The 24269-nt window shown below is 41.6% G+C and overlaps 1 protein-coding gene across 16 annotated transcripts in view; it reads right to left on the bottom strand.

Moving 5' to 3' along the window:
- The window catches only part of ksr1a (kinase suppressor of ras 1a), a 184594-nt gene that overhangs the window by 116847 nt on the left and 43478 nt on the right, over nt 1-24269 (bottom strand). The window lies entirely within an intron of this gene.

Here is a 24269-nt window from a genome sequence, read left to right as displayed (position 1 = left end):
GCCCTTCAATATAAAAGACAAGACTGAGACATTCACAATCATCTTCAGTCAGAAGTGACAAGTGGATGATCCATCTTGGGATCCACCGGAAGTCTCCAGCATCAGCCAATCCATTCACTCTACGTGATATCAAAGAAACGGACAAAGGCACTGGATACTGCAACATCAACATTTCAGCAATAGTACTGAGGTACTCCAGAACTAGCTGCACCCCGAGGAAAGCTGTTCCAGTATAATTCCAGCTCTGGCATCTAGCCAACCATGTGGAAAATTGTCCAGGTACCAGCTGTGATCAAAAAGCAGGACAAATCCAACCCTGCCAATTGCCAGACCATCAATCTCTCAAACATCAGCAAAGTGACAGAAAGTGTCATCAATATTGTTATCGTGGAACTTAATTGGCAATAAACTGCTCACTAACACTCAGTTTGGGATTACCCGGCTCCTGAACTCATTATAGCTTTGGTCCAAACATGAACAAAAGAGCTGAACACCAGAAGTGAAGTGAGAGTGATTGTCCTCGACATCAAAGCAGCATTGAAGAGCAAGAGCAAAATTGAAGTTGATGGGAATAGAGGAAAACTTTCCTTTGGATGGAGAGTCATATTGAGCATAAAGGAAGATGGTTCTGGTTGTTGGAGGTCAATCACCTCAGTTTTGGGACATCGCTGCAGGAGTTCCTTAAGATAGTGTTCTAGGCACAACCATCTTCAGCTATTTCATCAATGACCTTCCCTCCATCATAAAGATCAGAATTGTGGATGTTCGCTGATGACTGCACAATATTCATGACCTTTCACTACTCCTCAGATACTGAAGCAGCTCATGTCCATATGCAGCAAGACCTGGACAACATTCAGGCTTGGGCTGACAAGTGGCAAGTAGCATTCATGCACATAAGTGCCAGGCAACGACCACCTCCAACAAGAAATAATCCAACCATCTCCCCTTGACATTTGATAGCATTACCTTTGCTGAATTCCCCACCATCAACAGCCTGGGGGCTACCAGAAACTGAACTGCCCATATAAATACTGTGGCTACAAGAGCACATCAGAGGCTTGGATTTTTTTGCAGAGAGTAACTCACCTCCTGACTCCTCAAAGACTATCAACCATTTACAAGTCACAAGTTTGGAGTATGATGGAATACGCCCCATTTGCCTGGCTGAGTGCAGCTCCAACAATGCTCAAGAGGCTCGACACTATCCATGACGAAGCAGCGAACTTGATTAGCAGCCATCCACCACCTTCGACATCCACTCCCTTCAGTGGCAGCAGTGTCTACCATCTACAAGATGCAATGCAGCAACTCATCATGCCTGCATCCACAGCACCTTCCAAATCCACAACTCTACCACCGAAAAGGACAAGAGCATCAGATCCATGGGACCATCACCACTTACAAGCTCCCCTCCAAGCAACACACCATCCGAACTTGGAACTATAGTTGAATTCTTCACTGTCATTGGGTCAAAATCCTGAACCTCCCTCCCTAACTGCACTGTGGAAGTACCTATAGTACATGGACTGCAATGGTTCGAGAGGGTGGCTCACCACCATCTTCTTGAGGGCAATTAGTGATGGGCAATAAAATCGCTAGCCAAGGTAGCCAAGCCATAAAAATAATTTTTAAAACATGTGTGTCCTTAGTGTTCCAATGAAGCTCAATGTAAGTTCAATGAAATGCATCTCTTCATTCGATTTGGCCTTTTGGACGCAACACCGATTCCAATAATTTTAGATCATAACCTCTGCCTCCATTTTGTTTTGGGGTTTTTTTTTGTTGATTTGTTGTTTTTTGTTTCTTTCCTAAATCCTTTACTGTGTTTGGATGATTGCTACCCTGCCATTTGCAACTCATCTAGACATATTTCTACTTGTCCCATTACCACTCCCCTCTTGGTCTTGCATTTGAAACCTTTGTCATTTAACATGTTATGTCCTCCACCCTATCAAAACCTACTACATTTTGAACTTTTCTCAATTCTGATGAAAGGTCAGGCCTGAAATGCCAACTCAAGTTTCTCCCTCCATAGATGCTGCCAGGTTTGCTGAATGTTTCCAGCATTCTCTGTTTTGTTATACATTATGTGGAGATGCCGGCGTTGGACTGGGGTAAACACAGTAAGAAGTTTAACAACACCAGGTTAAAGTCCAACAGGTTTATTTGGTAGCAAAAGCCACACAAGCTTTCGAAGCTCTAAGCCCCTTCTTCAGGTGAGTGGGAATTCTGTTCACAAACAGAGTTTATAAAGGCACAGACTCAATTTACATGAATAATGGTTGGAATGCGAATACTTACAACTAATCAAGTCTTTAAGAAACAAAACAATGGGAGTGGAGAGAACATCAAGACAGGCTAAAAAGATGTGTATTGTCTCCAGACAAGACAGCCAGTGAAACTCTGCAGGTCCACGCAACTGTGGGCGTTACAAATAGTGTGACATGAACCCAATATCCCGGTTGAGGCCGTCCGCGTGTGTGCGGAACTTGGCTATCAGTTTCTGCTCAGCGACTCTGCGCTGTCGTGTGTCGCGAAGGCCGCCTTGGAGAACGCTTACCCGAATATCAGAGGCCGAATGCCCGTGACCGCTGAAGTGCTCCCCAACAGGAAGAGAACAGTCTTGCCTGGTGATTGTCGAGCGGTGTTCATTCATCCGTTGTCGCAGCGTCTGCATAGTTTCCCCAATGTACCATGCCTCGGGACATCCTTTCGCGACACACGACAGCGCAGAGTCGCTGAGCAGAAACTGATAGCCAAGTTCCGCACACACAAGGACGGCCTCAACCGGGATATTGGGTTCATGTCACACTATTTGTAACGCCCACAGTTGCGTGGACCTGCAGAGTTTCACTGGCTGTCTTGTCTGGAGACAATACACATCTTTTTAGCCTGTCTTGATGCTCTCTCCACTCCCATTGTTTTGTTTCTTAAAGACTTGATTAGTTGTAAGTATTCGCATTCCAACCATTATTCATGTAAATTGAGTCTGTGTCTTTATAAGCTCTGTTTGTGAACAGAATTCCCACTCACCTGAAGAAGGGGCTTAGAGCTTCGAAAGCTTGTGTGGCTTTTGCTACCAAATAAACCTGTTGGACTTTAACCTGGTGTTGTTATACATTAGCAGGCCTTCATCTTGTCAGTTATTCTGGCACTGATGAACTGGAATAAAGCAATCTTAAAATGCCAAGTTATTCATACATGTCGCAAACAGACGATCAAGTGTCCCTCTGCAGAAGTAGAATTGAGTAAAATGGCGTATTTTGCCATTTTCCGGAATTCAAAATCTGTCAACTTAAAAGTCTACAAATAAACAAATATTTGAATAGTTCTCTGCCATAATACAATATTCCAATAATAACTTTGCAAGAGAAATCAATTAATTTTCTGCCTTCACTTCACTTTACTACAACAAAAGCTGGCACTTAAATAACCCTGTTAACAGAACCAGATAATTGATACTAAGAACCAAGCCAAAGAAGCAGACTTTAGAAGTGACCAAAAGCTCAGTCAGGTAGGTTATAAAGGAGTGCCTTAAAAGGAGATGGCAGAGGTGGAATGGTTTAGGGAGGGAATACGAGAGGCCGAGATACAAGCATCAGACTGAGGTGAACGCAGTTGAAAATTAACAAATGCAAATGTTGAAACAATTATTTACCCCATTTTTATTTTCAATAATCAAATTAACATGCAAAATGGTAACTAAAGGGAGTACACAAAATGCAACAAGTTGCTACCCTAATGGATCGATGAGCATTGACAAAACATGAAGTAACAATCCATCACCAAGACTAGATAGAACATTTCATGCTCATGGATGTTAATTTAACTAATCGTAGTCTGCTGCATTTGCAATTCTGCAATTAGCTTCAGTACTGGGTCTTGGGAGAGGAAAATAAGATGGTGTACATCTATGGATTGTGATCCTGATAGAAGGCATTCAGCAATGAGCTGAGAATTGGATTGTACTCAATGCCCCATACAGTCAAAAAGCCTGGTGATTGGCAATGTCAGGCTGCAGACCACCATGGAATCATTCCCCAACAAGACTCAGTACCTTTAGGGCAGAATGAGAGCAGGGAGGAAGTGGCAATCTACAAAAGAAGGGAAAGAAACCAAGGGGATTAAGTAAATAAAGACCAACCACTTCTTTATTTATACAGAAATATTGGACTAGAAGAGGTATTTTAGTCCTATCTCAAGAAAAATGTGAAGATTATATTTCAGGAAAGGATGTGCTTCTAGGAGACGACTGTGGTCAACTGCGTGCTAGAAAAGCTTCTGTTTTAATAAGTGTTCAATCTTTTGCCTTCTCAAAAAGCCATCTAGTTATTCACATTGGTAACATCTGTTCATGTGGGACAAGACAGTTATAGGGTGATTTTCAAAAGTCGTTTATGGCTAGTAGGACTCGCCTACTTCCAATGGCTGGGGTACAAATGGGGGATTAAGTAGCATGATTGATGATGTAGAAAAATAGATGGTGTATAAAGTAAAAGTAGGTCACCATATCATTAAATTGATTCTTCTGCCAGCAAGATAATAGCCATCTGCTTTCTGATTTACAAGTCATTCAAATCTGTTGGCAAAAACTGTCACAGTAATGGAAAACAGCGTTGATATTCTTCTGTATCTGGACATTATTTCACCGAATCAAAGTACATCAGCTAATTTGTGATAGGGTTCTACAAACAAAGCTTCTGCGTACTCTGTTTCTGAACAAAATTTACATAGAGATATGTAATTCTTAACTAATTCAGACTGCGGGAAGATATTGGCTTCATAAAGAATGATGCAAGCATTTTCTGAGTAGAAAACGCGAAACAAATTCTCTAAGGAATAACTTTCCCATAACCTTTATCTCTTTAGCTCACAAAAGTCAATTTCTTTCCAATATCGCCTTACTTTCCTAACCAATCACAAAAATGAGACTTTTGCCTTATCCCGAATGCTGATGCACTAAGCATTAACTATAAACAAGACTTTCTTTCAGAGTACAAGTATGACTGACAAGACATTGGCACGAAATTTAAAAATTGTTCTGACATTTGAGGTGTTTCCAAATGTGTTAATGATATTCAGCAAGATGCCTTATGTTTAAGCTAATTTTATAGAATTTAAGTCTATCCAGCAAAACAGGGCTAGCTAGAGGCATCAGTTAAGCAGATGCAGCATGGATTCATGAAGGGAAAGTAATGTTTGACTAATTTACTGGAATTCTTTGAGGATATAACAAGTGCGGTTGACAGAGGGGAACCGGTGAATGTGGTGTATTTAGATTTCCAGAAGGCATTCGCTAAGGTGCCTCACAAAAGGTTGCTGCATAAGATAAAGGTACACGGAGTTGGGGGTAAAGTGTTAGCGTGGATTGAGGATTGGCTAACAGAAAGCAGAGAGTCGGAATAAATGGGTGCTTTCCCGGTTGGCAATCAGTGATTAGTGGCGTGCCGCAGGGATCGGTGCTGGGGCCTCAACTATTTACCATATACATAGACGACCTGGAGGAGGGGACCGAGTGTAGGGTAACAAAGTTTGCGGATGACACAAAGATGAGTGGGAAAGCAAATTGCGTGGAGGACACAGAGTCTGCAGAGAGATTTGGATAGGTTAAGTGAGTGGGCAAGGATCTGGCAAATGGAGTATAACGTTGGTAAGTGTGAGGTTATCCACTTTGGAAGGAATAACAGTAAAATGGACTATTATTTAAACGGTGCAAAATTACAACATGCTACTGTGCAGAGGGATCTGGGGGTCCTCATGCATGAATCACAAAAACTCAGTTTGCAGGTGCAGCAGGTAATCAAGGCGGCAAATGGAATGTTGGCCTTTATCCCTCTCGCGATAGAGTATAAAAGCAGGGAGGTCATGCTGCAACTGTACAGGGTACTGGTGAGGCCACACCTAGAGTACTGTGTACAATTTTGGTCCCTTATTTAAGAAAGGATATATTAGCTTTGGAGGAGGTACAGAGAAGGTTCACCAGGTTGATTCCGGAGATGAGGGGGTTAGCTTATGAGGAAAGATCGAGTAGAGTGGGCCTGTACTCCTTGGAGTTTAGAAGGTTGAGGGGAGATCTTATAGAGACATACAAGATAATGAAGGGGCTAGGCAGGGTAGAAGCAGCGAGGTTATTTCCACTTACAATGGAAACAAGAACTAGGGGGCATAGCCTCAAAATATGGGGGAGTCAATTTAGAACAGAGTTGAGGAGGAACTTCTTCTCCCAGAGGGTAGTGAATAGTGAATCTTTGGAATTCTCTGCCCAATAAAGCAGTAGAGGCTACCTCGTTAAATGTGTTTAAGTCACAGATAGATAGATTTTTAACCATTAAGGGAATTAAGGGTTATGGGGAGCGGGCGGGTAAGTGGAACTAAACCCACTATCAGATCAGCAATGATCTTATTGAATGGCGGAGCAGGCTTGAGGGGCTAGATGGCCTACTCCTGCTCCTATTTCTTATGTTCTTATTTCTTAAGCAAAGCAAGGTTGGTCAAATTACAAAAATATGCAGAATCTTAAAACACAAAGAACCTCTATCAACTTAACACTATGAGTTACAGAATGGTCTTTTAACATTTAATGTCTGCGAATTTGCCCTTTATTATGAAAAACATGGCCTTGGATCACCTGAATATCAATCATTAACCATTCTAAAGCCTGGGGGCTCCTAGACAAAACAACACTTCATGTTCATGGTTGAATTAAAACACTATCTAGGCTGATAACAAGAAGCAGAAATAGTCTGGCCAAAAGATCTCAAACAAGAATAATACTGAGACACAAACCAACCCTGGCTTTATCCCCCAGATAAATTTATTTTGAGTAATTCTGAGACAACACATTTAATTTTTCATGAATATGGCATTAAACAAGCCTTCCAGTGGCACATACTTGATGGTCCATAACTTCCCAGCTTCCAAGTCTCAGATTTGGGTGTACCCTAAGATGCAGTCAGGATTCCCTCTTGGAAGTTCCCAGGTAAAGGTTTACCCAGCAATTGTCCAAAAGGGCTAAGCGCTGTGCTGGGACGCATCCTATAAATAAACTTAAATTGCTAAACTCAAACAATTCTGCCAGTTTTACACTCAAGTTACGCCAAAAGAGTTAGAAGAAATAAAAGCACTAACTTCAGCATAATTATCTCAAAACCAGACTGAGCAATTGTCCATCCCCAATTGCCTTCTTGAACAATACAGCTGACGTTGTATAGTACATCAACAGTGCTGAGGGAGGGATTCTGACCCAATGAACTGGAGACGGCGATATAGTTCCAAGTCAAGATGTGCGTGGCTTGGTGAGGAACCTGCAAGTGGTGGTTTTCCCTTGCAATGCTGTCTTTGCTCTTCTAGTTGGTAGAGACTACAGGCTTGGAAGGTGCTATCGAAGAGACATTGGCAAACTGCCACTGTGCATCTTATGGAGTGGTGTGAACGTTGCTATGGTGGGAATTAAACCCACGTCTCTGGAACATTAGTCCAGGCCTCTGGATTGCGAGTTCAGTGACATTACCGTATGCTACTGTCCCCTATCTAGAGCTTGATGAAGAAACAGCATTCGCCAGATTGATCTCACAGGTGGGAGGTTGATCACAGGGTATTTTCCTTAAACACTGAAACAGTTAAAAGTTGACATTAGGTGGTCATTAGTAAAATATTCAACCTATGGCCAATCATCTCTTGTAATAGAACTCCATGATTGGTTCATTCGCTGCTGCAATTTGAAGTCTCCATTTGATTACAAAATAGTTACTACACTGCAAAAGAATTTGTGAAATGCAAAAGCTTTGGAACATCCTGAGAATGTGAAAATTGTTATACAAGTCCCTTTCCTTTTTCAAATTAAAGCACGAAATATTTCCAGCAATTTAAAATTAAAACAAGTTTCAATGCTGTATAGCCTAAAGCAGAATCAATGTAAAGCTGAAAATATTTAAATCATCAATAGGACTGTGGCTCAGTGACTGTTTCTGAGCTGGAGAGGTTTTGCTTCTCTCTCTCTGTATGGTAAAGTTCTGGCCTCAGTCAGACTATCAAGGAGTGCTAATCCGAAACTGGAAACAGCCCCACAGAAAATAAGAGAAACCCAGACAAACCTGCTTTTCTGGGAAGTTTGCAACCACTCCCCAGCAGTTTCTCTAACAGCTGCATAAGGAGAGGTAAGAGGATTTGAATGCATGACAATTTACAGTATTCAATAAATCACTTTAGATGTCATCTATGACATCTGCAGTCTTGTGCATCGATTTTATCAATTAGTGATCAGATAAGCATAAAAGGATTCATTTGTTAAACATCTTTTAAAAATGCCTGCCATATTAAGTTAAACACCATTAAGCTTTCTGCAAAGATAGTGTAAAGGAAACTGTAAATACTCAGTTTTCACAACCTTCCTATTCAGAAGAAAGTCTGGTTCTACAGATGCTGGAAGACCTGTAGTACCACACTCTAATGATCGCCCTGCTCCAAAGAACCTCACTGGCAAAGATTAGCAGAGGAGAAAAAAATAAACAATATGCATTTCTGTAATTCACGTGATATAGAAAACAAGTCACAAAGCACTTACAAGAAGCACCCTGGGAGAAATACAGCAAATCAAAGGAGCAGGATTGGGAAGGCTGATCAAAAGCTTGGCTAACCAGATAAGTTTCAAAGAACAATTTCAAAGGACCAAAAGTAACATGCACAGGCAGGGGTTAGGGAGCAAATTCCATACTGTGGGACTTGGACAGCTGTAAGCACAGCTGCCAATGGTGGGATGAATGCAATTGTTGTGGAAGGCAGAGGTTGAAATGTAAAAAGGGCCAGAGATAGAGAAGTGTTCAGGAGGATTACAGGACTGAAAGTGTTACAAAAGTAGGGGAGGGAGAGGTCATGGAGGCAGTCAGTACTGGCAGCTAATGTGGAGCAAAAGGAGCAAGTGATGCTAAAGAGGTTTCATTTAGAGGAATGCAGACTTTGCAGAGGGTTGGAGGAGTTACAAATTGGGAAGCAGCACTCCCTTAATACTGCACTGAACTATCAGCCTAGATTAAGCATTCAATTCTCTGGATTGGGATTTGAACAAACCACCTCTGGGCCAAATCAACATACAAGAAAAATCACTGAAATAACAGTAGATATCCTGTGACAAACAGCCAAATGCAGGTCAGAGATAATTTTAATAGAATTGCACAATTTTCATACAGATTTGACTCAAAAGCACATTATGCAAGTACGAATATGAATGTGCTTGGTGTATCTAAGACAATAATGTTATAAACTGGAGTAAAAAATGTGCATTCTAATTCTAACCAATACATATGACCACATTTCTCAGAATCTGAGACAAAGAAAATTCCATTATACAGAGCACTAAGCCCACAAACACAAATAACTGACCACACAGCATAAAAACTATGCAAAAGTAAACTGAGTAAGAGTTTTAACAACACCAGGTTAAAGTCCAACAGGTTTATTTGGTAGCAAATACCATTAGCTTTTGGAGCGCTGCTCCTTCGTCAGATGGAGTGGAAACCTGCTCTCAAACAGGGCACAGAGACACAAAATCAAGTTACAGAATACTGATTAGAATGCGAATCTCTAAAGCCAAACAGGTCTTGTTGGAAGGAGAAGGAAACGAGACAGTGCAGAATGTAGTGTTACAGTCATAGCTAGGGTGTAGAGAAAGATCAACTTAATGCGAGGTAGGTCCATTCAAAAGTCTGACAGCAGCAGGGAAGAAGCTGTTCTTGAGTCGGTTGGTACGTGACCTCAGACTTTTGTATCTTTTTCCCGACAGAAGAAGGTGGAAGAGAGAATGTCCGGGGTGCTTGGGGTCTTTAATTATGCCGACAAATGCCAAGTAACATTTGCGCCACACAAGTGCCGGGCAATGAACATTTCCAACTAAAGCTGATCTATCCATCTTCCCTGGCCGTTGAATGGTATTACCATTGCTAAACCCTGCTCCATCAACATTCTGGAGATTACCATTAACCAGAAGTTGAACTGGACCAGCCATACAAATACTGTTGCTACAAGAGTAGGTTAGAGGCTTGGGATTCTACAGCGAGTTATTCATCTCCCAAATCCCCAAAGTCTGTCCACCATCTGCAAAGCTGAAATCAGGAATGTGATGAAATATTCTCCTTGCTTGTTGCCTGGAGTGCAGCTCCAACAACACTCAATAAATAAGCTTGACACCTTCCAGGACAAAGCACCTAGGACAGGGGCAACAAATGCATGGGAATGCACCACCTGCAAGTTCCCCTCCAAGCCACACACCATCCGGATTTGGAACTGTATCACCATTTCTTGATTATCACTGGGTCAAAATTCTGGAATTCCCTTGCTAATAGCATTGTGGTTTACCGAAACCACATGGCCTACAGCAGTTCAAGGTGGCAGCTCACACCGCCTTCTCAAGGGCAATTAGGGATGGACAACAACTACTGACCTAGCCAACAATGTCCACACCCTGGAGAAGAATTTTTAAAATGTCCTAATGGAGCATTTAAATTCCTTTGGGAGTTGGAAACATCAGGGTAAAATATAATGATAAAACTAGTTTAAAGTTCACCCCTTCCTACCTTTTATTTGTGCTCCTGTAGCTTTAACATTCAATTCCATTAGGACTGAACCATCTCAACTAAAAACTGCAAATCCCACAAATTAAACTACATTGCAATCTCCACCTCACTTACTACAAGGACCCCTCGCAAATGCTGAAACCGAGAAAATCAAAAGTTCCACAATCAGAATGATGTCTGAATACAAACCAGCCTCCCATCCATTGATTCTGTCTACACTTCCCGCTGCCTCGGAAAAGCAGCCAGCATAATTAAGGACCCCACGCACCCCAGACATTCTCTCTTCCACCGGGAAAAAGATACAAAAGTCTGAGGTCACGTACCAATCGACTCAAGAACAGCTTCTTCCCTGCTGCCGTCAGACTTTTGAATGAACTTACCTTGCATTAAGTTGATCTTTCTCTACACTCTAGCTACGACTGTAACACTACATTCTGCACTCTCTCGTTTCCTTCTCTGTGAACAGTATGTTTTGTCTGTATGACAAGCAAGAAACGATACTTTTCACTGTATGTTAATACATGTGACAATAATAAATCAAATGATAAAATATAACTTTACTGCGCGGAAACAAAACCCTTCTTTCCAAAAAACAATAAAGATTAAATCAGTGTTAACATATTTGGCCAGTTCATACAGGACCTAAAAAGAAAGAGGAAAAAAATCAGTCTATAAAGATTACTTTCTTCTTACCTTTCAAAGAAAGTTCTGCAATTTACGTGGTGAATGCAATGTTTGTAATGCACCAAGCTCAAATGATTTACTTCAGGCTCCTAAATACAGGGTGGCTCTTTCCTCATTTAAAGGAGCTATTCATTGGTGGGGTGATAGGGAGGGTGCATAATCGCGTGCAGACAAGGATTGGCAATAAAACTCATTAGCACCTAACAAACATGCATTTAAAATACCAGCTTAGCAGAAAAAGAAATCTTTAAACACTGCTGCATGCTGTGGGAAAATAAAGCAATTATCTTTTGTGACAAGTTCAGGTGCTAATTAGTTATCATTTTATTCACTATCAGCTTCATCATTGCTGAATAAACCACCAAGATGAGTTGTACATAAACATTTCATTTGAAAGTGGTTCAAAATGAGTCACTCTCAATGCTCTAAACTCTAGCTATAATTTTCAGTGTATCAGTGACAGTATAATAAAAACTTTACTGCACTGATGTAAATACAACAATTGCAACTTTTAATTGGCTAGCCAAGAAACTTGCCCCAAAATCAGACTGGTGGTCTACACTGCCGCGCAAAGAACTTAGAAAACAAATTGTTAACATAGCTTACCTGACCCACTTGGAGCAGGGGCAGGAGCAGGTGGTCAAAAGCCTTGCTGTGTTTTTTGGGGGAGGGGGGGATTCAGAAGGCTCAAGTGGGGTGGAGGTGCTTATTTGTGGGGGATTGGCCAATCAGGCAATTGTATACAGCCAGTTGGCAGGAAGGCACTTGCGGGCGGCACAGTGGTTAGCACTGCTGCCTCACAGTTCTAGGGAGCTGGGTTAGATTCCTGGCTTGGGTCACTGTCTGTGTGGAGTTTGCACATTCTCCCCGTGTCTGCATGGGTTTCCTCTGGGTGCTCTAGTTTCCTCCCACAGTCCAAAGATGTGCAGGTTAGGTTGATTGGGCATGCTAAATTGCCCCTTAGTGTCCCAGGATGCGTAGGTTGGAGGGATTAGTGGGATAAATATGTGGGGTTACAGGGGGGATTGTTGTCGGTGCAGACTCGATGGGTAGAATGGCCTTCTTCTGCACTTAAGGTTTTCTATGTTTCTAAATCCCTGATCCAGCTATCAATATGTTGGTTTACCAAAGACTGTCCTGCATTAAATTTCAAATGGTGAATTAGAAAAGGAGACATGCAACCTCATCATAATAGTTAAAGTGGCAACTCACTTCCTTGGAGCAGGTTGGCTGCTGGTCCCCTATATAAATTCCATTAAAATCAGAATTGGGTAAACTAAAGCCAGGTTACAATTAGGATTCAGACTTTTACCACTTAGAATCCCAAATCCACACATTTTGCGGGCAGCGGAAATTAAAATTTCCTCCATGTAAAAAATCTGACTGCCAGCAAACCATTAGGTGAAAGGGAAGCAGCGGCCACGTCTGGGCCTAGAGTTACCACTAGGTTGAGCTCAGCACAGTTCACTTGAAACTCAGCCAAACCAACGCAAAAGATCAAAGAGTTTTGAGCACAAATCACACTAGCGCAAAATGAGTTTGCGTGATCTTTTGCGCTAGTTCACAAAAACATACTGCTAGAAACTGGCACACTCATTAAACTGGTCAGGCCACTAGATCGGATCAATCAGGATAGCGTGTTTCCATTATTCAAACAGCCACTAATATGTAACCTTTTCTTCTTCTTACAGCTTCTCCCATTTTATTGGGGTCGATGCCCAAGGTGCTGGTTGAGCAGCCTTTTGCCCTCCTGGCAGTCACCTACTCTTCTTCCAAGCCTGTTTAGTTTAAGTCTTTTGCCACTGCATCCTTTAAGTAACTCAAACTGACTATTGTACAACAATTAAATTAGTAAATAGTTTCTTTTTTTTTTTAAAGTCAATTTTAATTATTTTGAAATCAGGTTATTCTCAGTTGGTGGACAGACACTGATTAAAAAGTAAAAACCCATTTTTAGCTGTATAAATAGAACTGTGCCAGGTTACCACTCAAATATATTTTTCAAAATCTAAATGCACAAACTTTCTTATTTTTACTACATTCTAAAACACTGACCAATTAGGCTGGCTCATGGAGGTTTTTTCTATTTTTCCACAGGATGCAGATGTCGCTGGCTAGGCCAGCATTTATTGCCCAAACCCAACTGCCCTCGAAAAGGTGCCAGTGAGCCACCTTCTTGAACTGCTGCAGTTAAAGTGGTGTAGATACATCCACAGTGCTGTTAGGAAAGGAGTTCTAAGATTTTGATCCAGCAACAGAGAAGGAATGGTGATATATTTCCAAGTCAGGGTGGTGTGAGGCTTGGAGGGGAACTTACAGGTGGTGGTGCTCCCATGCATCAGCTGTCCTTGCCCTTCTAGCTTGAAAAGTCCTATCAAAGGAGTCTTTAGGTTTGATGATATGCAAATTAGTTTCAGAAGAAACATCGGAATAAATTCTCTCTCAACCTTCGAGTGCAATTTGCAACTAGATGTTAATCGTGCACAAAGTGCAAACTCCTGTTCCTGCTGTAACTGCACATGGTTTTCATGTCAAAAATTGCTACTGATTAAGAAATACCTTTATTGCAAAACATATCTTTCTAGCCATTATTTTACTTTGCCACAATTTTTTTTAAATTCCTCCATCATTCCAATGATGACATTCGCTTCAAAAATTGGCAACCTCTCTCTTTGCAGATGCTCCATGAGCAAAAAAATGTTTGTGGAATTTCAGCACCATATGAATAATGTAACATTACAGTAAATCTATAATTTCTGATGTGAAATATGATTTGTTTTTGCAACAATAACGGGTGAAGCGAGCATTTTACTGGCAGCAGTGCATTACTAAAGTTCACTCAAGAGAAAAGCCTCATTACTCAATGTGCAAGACCTCAAGTGCTTCTAATTGCCTAAAATGCACTGCTGTTCCAGTATTTCAGGCTCCAGTATTATTTCTAATTTTACAATTCCCATGTGGTATTTAATAAGGTATTAACTAAAAACACTCAACCTGGCAGAACAAAACAAAACCAGTTAGCTCAGTGAAGGAAAGTGGGGGAAGTAATTCAGAGCAACTCCTGATTCATATATTCTGCGTGATCAGTGATGCTAAAAGCAGGTGCTCAGGAACTGCCTCTGGCAAGTTTTTCCCTCCCTTTTAAAAGGTACTATTTTCCAACGGTGGAAGTTCAACCAGCTCAAGCCCCCTGCCAGTACGCACACAAGAGAATCCAGAATGATTTGCTTCCAAATTTTATTTTCCTCCATGACAGAAAAGTTGTTGCAAGCATAGCAACCAGTAAGAAAGGAGACTGTCCCATTCCCCTTTCTCTTCCCCATTTGACTATACCCTCACACGGTTCAGTAATAAGCAGTGATAGGACAAGAACTCACTTGTACGCAACTTCAATCTACACAAATATCAAGCACCACCTACGCGTTCAATTACAGTAAATTTCAGTATAAAGACCATGTTTTTGTCTTTCCCAAACCCTTGGCACAACAGGAAACCACACCACATCACTAATATCCAAAATGGTCAAATGAAGGCAAAATGGAGAAGGCAATACAGAGAAGCCGACAGCAAGCTGGCTGAAAAATGATTTGACAACACACAATTGATGGTCATAATCTCTTCCAAATGCTTCAAATCTAACTTCAGCGAGATGCAATTAGGGTTGGGTTATTATAGGAAGCCAATTTAAATTAAGTGAACCATAACATAAGGAAATAATTGCGTGCCACATGGTGGGTTGCATTTCCTCATTTGGATGAGCTTGCAACATCTTCTCAGCCTGAAAATCTTCATTTACTAAGGTACTAATTTACATGCAAGCCTTCCACATGAAAGGTGCATTTAGACAAAAATTCAACCAGCCACTGTGGGTAGGCTGGTTATTCACAGTGCAAGGCATATGAGGAATTTAATTTCAAAACTTGACATGCCTCATGCATGAAACATTTCTAGCATGCTAGGCAATTAAAATGATCACATTTTACTCCAAAACTAAAAAAATACAAACATAATACAGACAGCTTCTGAACAGATAAATCTGGGGAAGATTGCAGTGGTTGGCATTGCTGCCTCACAGTGCCAGGGACCCGGGTTTGATTCCTGGCTTGGGTCACCGTCTGTGTGGAGTTTGCACGTTCTCCCAGTGTCTGCGTGCGTTTCCTCCGGGTTCCTCCCACAGTCCAAAGATGTGTGGGTTAGGTGGATTGGCCATGCTAAATTGCCCCTTAGTGTCAGGGGGACGAGCTAGGGTAAATGCATGGGGTTATGGGGATAGGGCCTAGATGGGATTGTGGTCGGTGCAGACTCGATGGGCCAAATACCCTCCTTCTGCACTGTGGGATTCTATGATTTCATTTCAAGTTTCTTCTACCCTTTACAGAATAGAGCAATCCAATAATACATTTATCTGAAGAGGAAATTCAGTTAATAGTCTTCAAAAAAGCTAAGCCAACTAGTTTTCAGTTCAGATCTCACGCCTGTACCTCTAACCATTCCAAAACAAAACTGGGCACTCATGATATTTTGCAAATTCATCATTATGATCAGACACCACATGTGCATTTCTTTATGCACATTATTGATGTTTGAAGCAAATAATATTATACATTTGATGCAAATAGAAGCAAATTTGTTGAATAATACCAAAATAGTAAATTTGTTTATACATAAGACTATGCTCAAAATCTTGTACTCCATCAAAAAAGTTAATTTGGTAAATATCTACAATATCATGAAGTAGTGCATCATTTTGAGGCAAGCTATAAGAACACAGAAAAGAATGGAAATGGACCAGGAATGGAGATTAACCGTATTCTCGTATCTTTTTCTGGCTTGAATCAAGGAAATAACACAGTAGGTGGCCATTTGGCCCATTGTGCTTGTTCCAGTTCTTTATCCAATTAGTTCTTTTCCCCATAGTCATGCAATTTTTTTCCCAATTAACAAGGTTGGCAAAGATCTCAAAACATGCCCTTCTTAGCTGCAGTCGGCTTTCTTTCCTAAATATGCATTTTGGTACATCAAAGCCACAGATGGGAAAACTACACAGATGCCAATATCTAAACTAAATTAAAAGTTTATTGAGTAAAGGCAAATTAGAGTTGATAAAGTTTCCAGAAACAATCTGTTTTCTGGGAGAACATATATTTTTATTTTTCTGGCTGCATTTTCATACTGACTTGGATCCAAATCAGACATGCAACCGCCAATAAAGGGAGACCTGGTGCTATTTATTTAAATTGCTTGGGAACTTAGTATCTTATAATGCCCCAAGTTTGGAGGTGAAAGTGCATGGCAGGGGGAGGTAGGGTAACTCAACTTAGGAACAATAATTATGCAAATGAAGTACAATTTCAGCATTCTGCTGCAGTCAGTATTGTATCCATGATCTAGCCTGAGACATAAATTTACATTGAACAAAGAAAATTACAGCACAGGAACAGGCCCGTCAGCCTCCAAGCCTGCACTGATCATGCTGCCTGACTGAACTAAAACCCCCTACCCTTCCGGGGACCATATCCCTCTATTCCCATTCTATTCGTGTATTTGTCAAAACGCCCCTTAAAAGTCACTATCGTATCCGCTTCCACTACCTCCCCCCGCAGCGAGTTCCAGGCACCCACCATCCTCTGTGTAAAAAACTTGCCTCATTCATCTCCTTTAAACCTTGCCCCTCGCACCTTAAACCTACGCCCCCTAGTAATCGACTCTTCCACCCTGGGAAAAAGCTTCTGAATCCACTCTGTTCATGCTCCTCATAATCTTGTAGACTTCTATCAGGTTGCCCCTCGACCCCTGTCATTCCGGTGAGAAAAAAAACAAGTTTCTCCAACATCTCCTCATAGCTAATGCCCTCCATACCAGGCAACATCCTGGTAAATTTTTTCTGTACCCTCTCCCAAAGCCTCCATATCCTTGGGGTCAACAGCCTAAACTTGACCACCAGCCTTGATAAATTGGGACTTTTCAGTCACTTCACCGTTTTCCTCCGACACCACCCCACCCAAATAAAAACTGTCAGCCCTGCACAGGAAGACGTTCAGGTATTTCCACACACTGATGACATTCTTTAGACATTAATAAATCTTCATCAACTAAAGGACCCAAAGAGCTCACCTTTAAAAATCAGAGAAAAGCCTCAGATATCATGTAGCATTGTTTTCAATTCTGAAGGATGTCCAATAGTTTACCAGAATGATACATGGGCAGCACGGTAGCACAGTGGTTAGCACTGCTGCTTCACAGCTCCAGGGACCTGGGTTCGATTCCCGGCTTGGGTCACTGTCTGTGTGGAGTTTGCACATTCTCCTCGTGTCTGCGTGGGTTTTCTCCGGGTGCTCCGGTTTCCTCCCACAGTCCAAAGATATGCGGGTTAGGTTGATTGGCCATGCTAAAATTGCCCTTTGTATCCTGGGATGCGTAGGTTAGAGGGATTAGTGGGTAAATATGTAGGGATATGGGGGTAGGGCCTGGGTGGGATTGTGGTTGGTGCAGACTTGATGGGCCGAATGGCCTCTTTCTGTACTGTAGGGTTTCTAAGATTCTAAGATACCAGTAATTGGGAAATTCAGTTACATAGATCTAGAGAAGCCGCGGCTTCTCTCCACGGGGCAGAGACATTACTGGGTCATGGAGACAAACTAGATCTTCAAAACCATGAAATATTTTGATACAGTAACAAGAAACTTTCTAGTGGCAGATGTCAAGAAACAGAAGACACAAATTTACAGTAAATTTAAGGAAAGATTTAAAGTTAACTGATGAAGGAGCAGCGCTCCGAACGTTAGTGGCTTTTGCTACCAAATAAACCTGTTGGACTTTAACCTGGTGTTGTGAGACTTCTTATTGTGTTTACCCCAGACCAACGCCGCCATCTCCACAAAGTGAAAAGGAAGAGCCTATTTTCCTCAGCGGGAGGGGTAATAGAACCAGAGGCAAAAATTAGTGGAACAAAATAGACAGAAGAGGAGGATGAAGCAAGATTTGTGTGTATAAAATTACGACAGGCCTGGACAAAGTGAAAAGGAAGAGCCTATTGTCTTCAGCTAGGGGGAGAATAAGCAGGTCACATGGATTTAAAGCAATTTGCTGAAGGGTTAAGAGAGTTGAAGAGAATCTTTCTTCACCCAGAGTATGGAACACACTGCCTAAAAAGGTGGTAGAGGCAGAAACTGCATTTAAATTGTATTCTCATTGCATGCCCATAGGTTACAGCACTTCGAGAACTGGAAAACAAAATTAGGCTGAATTAACTTTTTTCAAGTGAGACACAATGGCTGGATGGCCTCCTTCTGTGCTGCAAATTTTCTAAATTTCTACAAGCTACTATAATCTGGAATGCCTTTGTCTGGAAGCTGTAGGCAGATTCAATGCTAACACTTAAAAGAAAACTGCAAATAAACTTGAAGGGACAAAACTTAGAGGACTGTGGGGAAAGGGACTAATTGGATAGTACTTCCAAAAAGCCTGTGCAGGTACCATAGACCAAACAAACAGTCTCCCTTCTGTGTTCTTATGATTACTATTTCTGAAAAATCTAAAACTCACTATCCATACCCATAGTGATAAATAACTACAGAGGCAGATTTTGGCATATTGGAGAGAGAGAGAGAGAGAGAGAGAGACAGCAGAACTCATGTTTCTTTAAGCATTACACCTGCCTCTAAACAGCTGGACAAATAACTTACTAAATGCTTCTGAAGCAATTGTTCCAACAGTTGTGACACACCCAATCTTTGATCATTAAACACGCAATACATCAACTGAGTTCAGGATAAATTTCAGCACACCTGGCAAATATTGTTAACTATGATAGACTTAGCACAATGGAACCAAACCAACTGTTTTTCTAATTACCATCCAGAAAACTCTGCAGGAGGGCACATACATGGACACTGTATGAGAATAGAAAGGTTTTTCAACTGCTGTTTTTTCAACAAAAGTTTCTTGGATTCAGTAGTGGCCATTTGGGCAAGTGCTACAGAGTGTACAGTGTGGCCGAGGACCATATTCTACGCAGGAGACAACCCTTCCTGTGAACGGAGGAAAATTGGCCAGATTTGTTTAAACAAAATCATGTTTGTTTTTAAAAAACGTAACTCAGTTGTGCTTGTGGTGCAGCAGTAGCCTCCCTAACCAGTACAGTCACTTCAAGGCCTGATGACCATGGAAGATGCATTCGAAACATGGTTGTATGGGGAGATGGTGGCATAGTGATGTTGTCACTGGACTAGTAATCCAGAGCCCAGCAAAATGCTCTGGGGACCCAGGTTCAAATCCTGCCATGACAAATGGGTAAATTTGAATTCAATGTAAAATCTGGAATTTGAAGTCTAAAAGGTGACCATGAAACCATTGTCGATTGTCATAACAACCCAGCTAGTTCACTAATGTCCTATAGGAAAGGAAATCTGCATCCTTACCTGGTGTGGCCTAAATGTAACTCCAGACCCACAGTACTCTGAAATGGAGCACAATTAGGGATGGGCAGTAAATGTTGGTCTATACTGTGAATGTTTTTTTTTAAAACAGGTTATCAGACTTCCAATATGCCTGACGGCAGACAAGTGTGGAGACTGGTCAACCACACAGGAATACTTGAAGGAACCTGAAGGAGGGGGAAAATAACTTGGGTAACTTTCAGACATGATATACCGAAATGCATATGGTGTCATTAAAGTTGCTTTGTATTTTCATGGAAATACTCTGCAAAATAAATTAAAGGTGTGTATTATAATCGCATGATTTTTTAATTCTTTCAGTGGATATTGGGACTGCTGGCAAGGCTAGCATTTATTGCCCATCCCTAATTGACCCCAAAAAGTGATGTTGAGTCACCTTTGCAGTCCATTGGTGTACATACTCCCACAGTGCTTTTGGGAAGGGAATTACAGGATTTTGATCCAGTGACAGTGAAGGAACAGCAACATAGTTTCAAGTCAGGATGGTGTGAGACTGATGGGGAACTTGCAGGTTATGGTGATCCCATGAATCTGCTGCCCATGTCCTTCTAGATGGTAGATGCCATGTATTTGGAAGGTGTTGTCGAAGAAGCATAGCTGAGTTGCTGCAGTGCATCTTGTAGATGGTACATGCAGCTGCTACGGTGCATTGGTGGTGAAGGAAGTGAATGTTGAGGGTGGTGGATGGGGTGCAAATCAAGGGGACTGCTTTGTCCCGATGGTGTCAAGCTTCTTCAGTGTTTTTGGAGCTGCGCTAACAGGCAAGTGGAGAGTATTCCCTTAAACTCCTGACTTGTGCCTTGCAGATGGTGAACAGGTTTTGGGGAATCAGGAGCGGGAGTTATTCACTTCAAAATTCCCAGCCCCGACCTGCATTTGTAGCTACAGTATTTATATGGGAGGTCCAGTCCAGTTCAGTTTCTAGTCAATGGCAGCCCCCAGGATGTTGATAGTGGGGGATTCAATAATGGTAATGCCCTTGAATGTCAAGGAGAGGTAGTTAGATACTCTCTTGATGGAATCAGTCATTGCTTGGCACTTGTGTAGCACAAATGTTACTTGCCACTTATCAGCCCAAGCCCGAATGTTGTCCAGGTCTTGCTATATATGGACACAGTCAGCTTTAGTATCTGAAGAGTGGTGAATATTGTGCAATCAAGAGCAGAAATCCCCACTTCTGACATTTATGATGGAAGGAAGGTCATCAATGAAGCAGCTGAAAACAGTTGGGGATAGGACATTCCCCTGAGGAACTCCTGCACTGATGTCCAGGGACTGAGATGATTGAGCTCCAACAACCACAACCATCTTCCTTTGTGCTGGGCATGAGTCTCACCGAAGGAGAGTCTTCCCTCCCCGATTCCCATTGGCTGTAGTTTAGCTCAGGCTCCTTGATGCCATATTCGGTCAAATGCTGCCTTGATACAAAGGACAGTCACTCTTCACCTCACCTCTGGAGTTTCACTTTGTTTAGACTGAGGTCAAAAGCTGAGTGAACCTGGTAGAATCCAAACTGAGTGTCAGTGAACAGGTTACTGCTGAGTTTAAGTGCAGCTTGAAAGTGCTGTCAATGACACTGCTGATGATTGAGAGAAGGCTGGTGGGCGAGAATTGGTCAGATTGGATTTGTTCTGCTTCTTGTGGACAGGACATCATTGGGTAATTTTCCACATTGCCAAGGAGATGCCATGTTGCAGCTGTACTGGGACAGTTTGGCTAGAGGTGCAGCTAATCCTGGAGCACAAGTCTTCAGTACAATTGCAGGAATTTTGGCTTGGCCGATAGCCTTTGCAGTATCCAGTGCCTTCAGTTACCTCTTGATATCACGTGAAGTGAATCGAATTGGCTGAAGACTGGCATTTGGAGGAGGCGAAGTTGGATCATCCACTCATCCCTTCTAACTAAAGATGGTTGTAAATGCTTCAGCCTTGTCTTTTGCACCGATTTGCTGAGCTTGCTCTCTCATATTTGAGGATATTTGTGGAGCCTCCTCCTGAAGTGCATTCTTTAATTGTGCACCACCATCCATGACTGGGTGTGGTAGGATTGTAGATTTTAGATCCTATCCATTGATTGTGGAAGAGTTGTGTGGAGTTTACATGTTCTGCCCATGTCTGTGTGGGTTTCCTCCGGGTGCTCCGGTTTCCTTTCACAGTCCAAAAAGTGTGCTGATTAGGTGGATTGGCTATGCCAAATTCTCCCTCAGTGTACCCGAACAGGCGCCAGAGTGTGGCAAATAGGGGATGTTCACAGTAACTTTATTACAGTATTCATGTAAACCTACTTGTGACTAATAAATAAACTTAAATAATACACCTGCGACGGGTGGTTTGGTGAGGACAAGGTCAAGTAGGTTTTTCTCTTTCATCAGTTTTCTCACCACCTGCTATAGACTCAGTCTAGCAGATATGTCCTATAGAATTAAGCCAAGGCAGTCAGTTGTGGTACTACCGAGCCACCCGTAAGTACATTCTGTGCCCTTGTCGCCCTCAGTGTTTCTTCCAAGTGGTGGCGTACTGATTCATCAGCTGAGTGACAGCAGTCAGTGGTAATTAGCAGGTGGTTTCCTTGCCCATTTTTTACCTGATGCCATGAGACTTGCATGGGGTCTGGAGGCAGTATTGAGGATCCAAGGCAACTCTCTAATAACTGTATACCACTGTGTCCCAATCTCTGATGGGTCTATCCTGCAGTGGTGCTGTGTAGGACAATGTCTGTAAAGTATAATTCCATGAGTATGACTATGTTGCTTGAGTAGTCTGTGGGATGAGGGTGTCACAATGTTGCCCATCCCCAATTGCCCTTGCAGAAAGCGCTTCAGAGACAACCACACTGCATGAGTCAATACAGGCCAGACCGGGTAAAGATAACAGATTTCCTTTTATAAAGAATAGTTGTCACCAGCAGCATTTCAGGTACGAGCTTTCAATTTTTATTAATTGAATTTAAATTCCATCAGCTGCCATGGTGGAATTTGAACCATGTCCCCAGAGCATAAGCATGGGCTTCTGGATTACTAGCCCAATGACCTTAGCCTCCTGATTGTGAGCAGCTCTGAACTAGGAAGCTTGGTGGAAATTATGGAGTCTTGCAAAGTGGAAGTCCCAATTCGAGACAAAATAATGAAAATGAAAAATACAACTAGCAGATTCAAGCAGGAAAATGAAGTTACAATAAAAACCGAGAGATGGGAAGGAGTTGGTTCAATTCAAATGTGATTATTAACTGCTATATAAAGCAGGTTCACCTGATTTTGAACCACTCCACAGCAAACACAGTTTTCACTCAGTGAACAACTGAACACTTTTCCACCAAACCAGCTTACAATCTTCAAATACTGCCGTGGGTTCGCTCACTTCAAATTATTTTCTTCTGTCAAACGCATCTAAGTAGCAAGAACAAGTTGCAACACAACTAATGTTATACTGGATAATTACTATCATAATAGTTTTAAAGGATTGATTTTTCAAACGTGGGCTAGTTAGATTGCTTTGTATCTATTCAAACTTGCCCGCATAATATATTTCCAACAGTATGTTACTGATGTTAGAATGTGAATAATCAAACAAGACATTTAATTGTGACATCTTTATAATAACAAAAAATATATTTAATGATTTCCAACTGTAGCTTTCAGAAGCATGCACACAAGTATAAAAAATGATATTTTCAAGTTTTGAGTCATCACTTACAAATATAAAAGGTGTGAGTGCATGCGCGTATGCGTGCATGTCGCAAGTGACTCCCTAATTGCCCGCTGAAAGTGTCCTGTTCAAGCGCAATTAAAATTGGGCAACAAATGTTGTCCTTGCACATGGCATCCACATTCCAAAGAATGAAGAAAAAGACAAAGTTTAAATGCTGTTAATTAGGGCCACACCACCCAAGTTTTACACAAGTGTTTAACATGCTTTAAAGAGATGGTTTTGCTGCCATTACAAAGAACAAAGAACAATACAGCACAGGAACAGGCCCTTTAGCCCTCCAAGCCCGTGCCAATCATGTTGTCCGATCTAGGCCAACCGCCTGTATCCCAATTACATTCCTCACTGGCTGCAATTCCTTTTTTAACATTTTAAATTTTAGGTATTTAGACATTTTACTGTCCGATAAACAATACATTCATTTGGAGTTGATTTATTTTCAACCTTTGCATTCATGCCAACGATCATTTGAACAGCTGAACTGGAGACAGTCAGAACCTAGTTTAAACAGTCCTCAAGACTTCTCCTGTAACCAGATTGAAGGCTATTCAAACCACGAGACTACTTTCTCCGACTGTTTGTTGGACACAAACTGGTATAAAACTTCAAATGAGATGTTGGCTTCTGAGACTCTGTTATGGATGTATTTGTCCTCTAATAAATTATGTACAAAATGCGAAATGCAGCTTTTTAAAATTTTTAATTTTTCAAATGAACTTAATGACACACAGCGAGCTATGGTCTTCTGTTATTTTTTATTTTCTTCAAGACATGTTGCAATCACCTTTTTCCAGATCCGATTGCTTTATTTCATCATTCCTATTTTCACAGTCTAAGAGATGTCATGGCTG

This window comes from Mustelus asterias, chromosome 12, assembly GCF_964213995.1.
Source record: "Mustelus asterias chromosome 12, sMusAst1.hap1.1, whole genome shotgun sequence".
Lineage (NCBI taxonomy): Eukaryota > Metazoa > Chordata > Chondrichthyes > Carcharhiniformes > Triakidae > Mustelus > Mustelus asterias.
The sequence above is the reverse complement of the archived record's forward strand: the minus strand, read 5'-3'. Positions and strand labels throughout refer to the sequence as shown.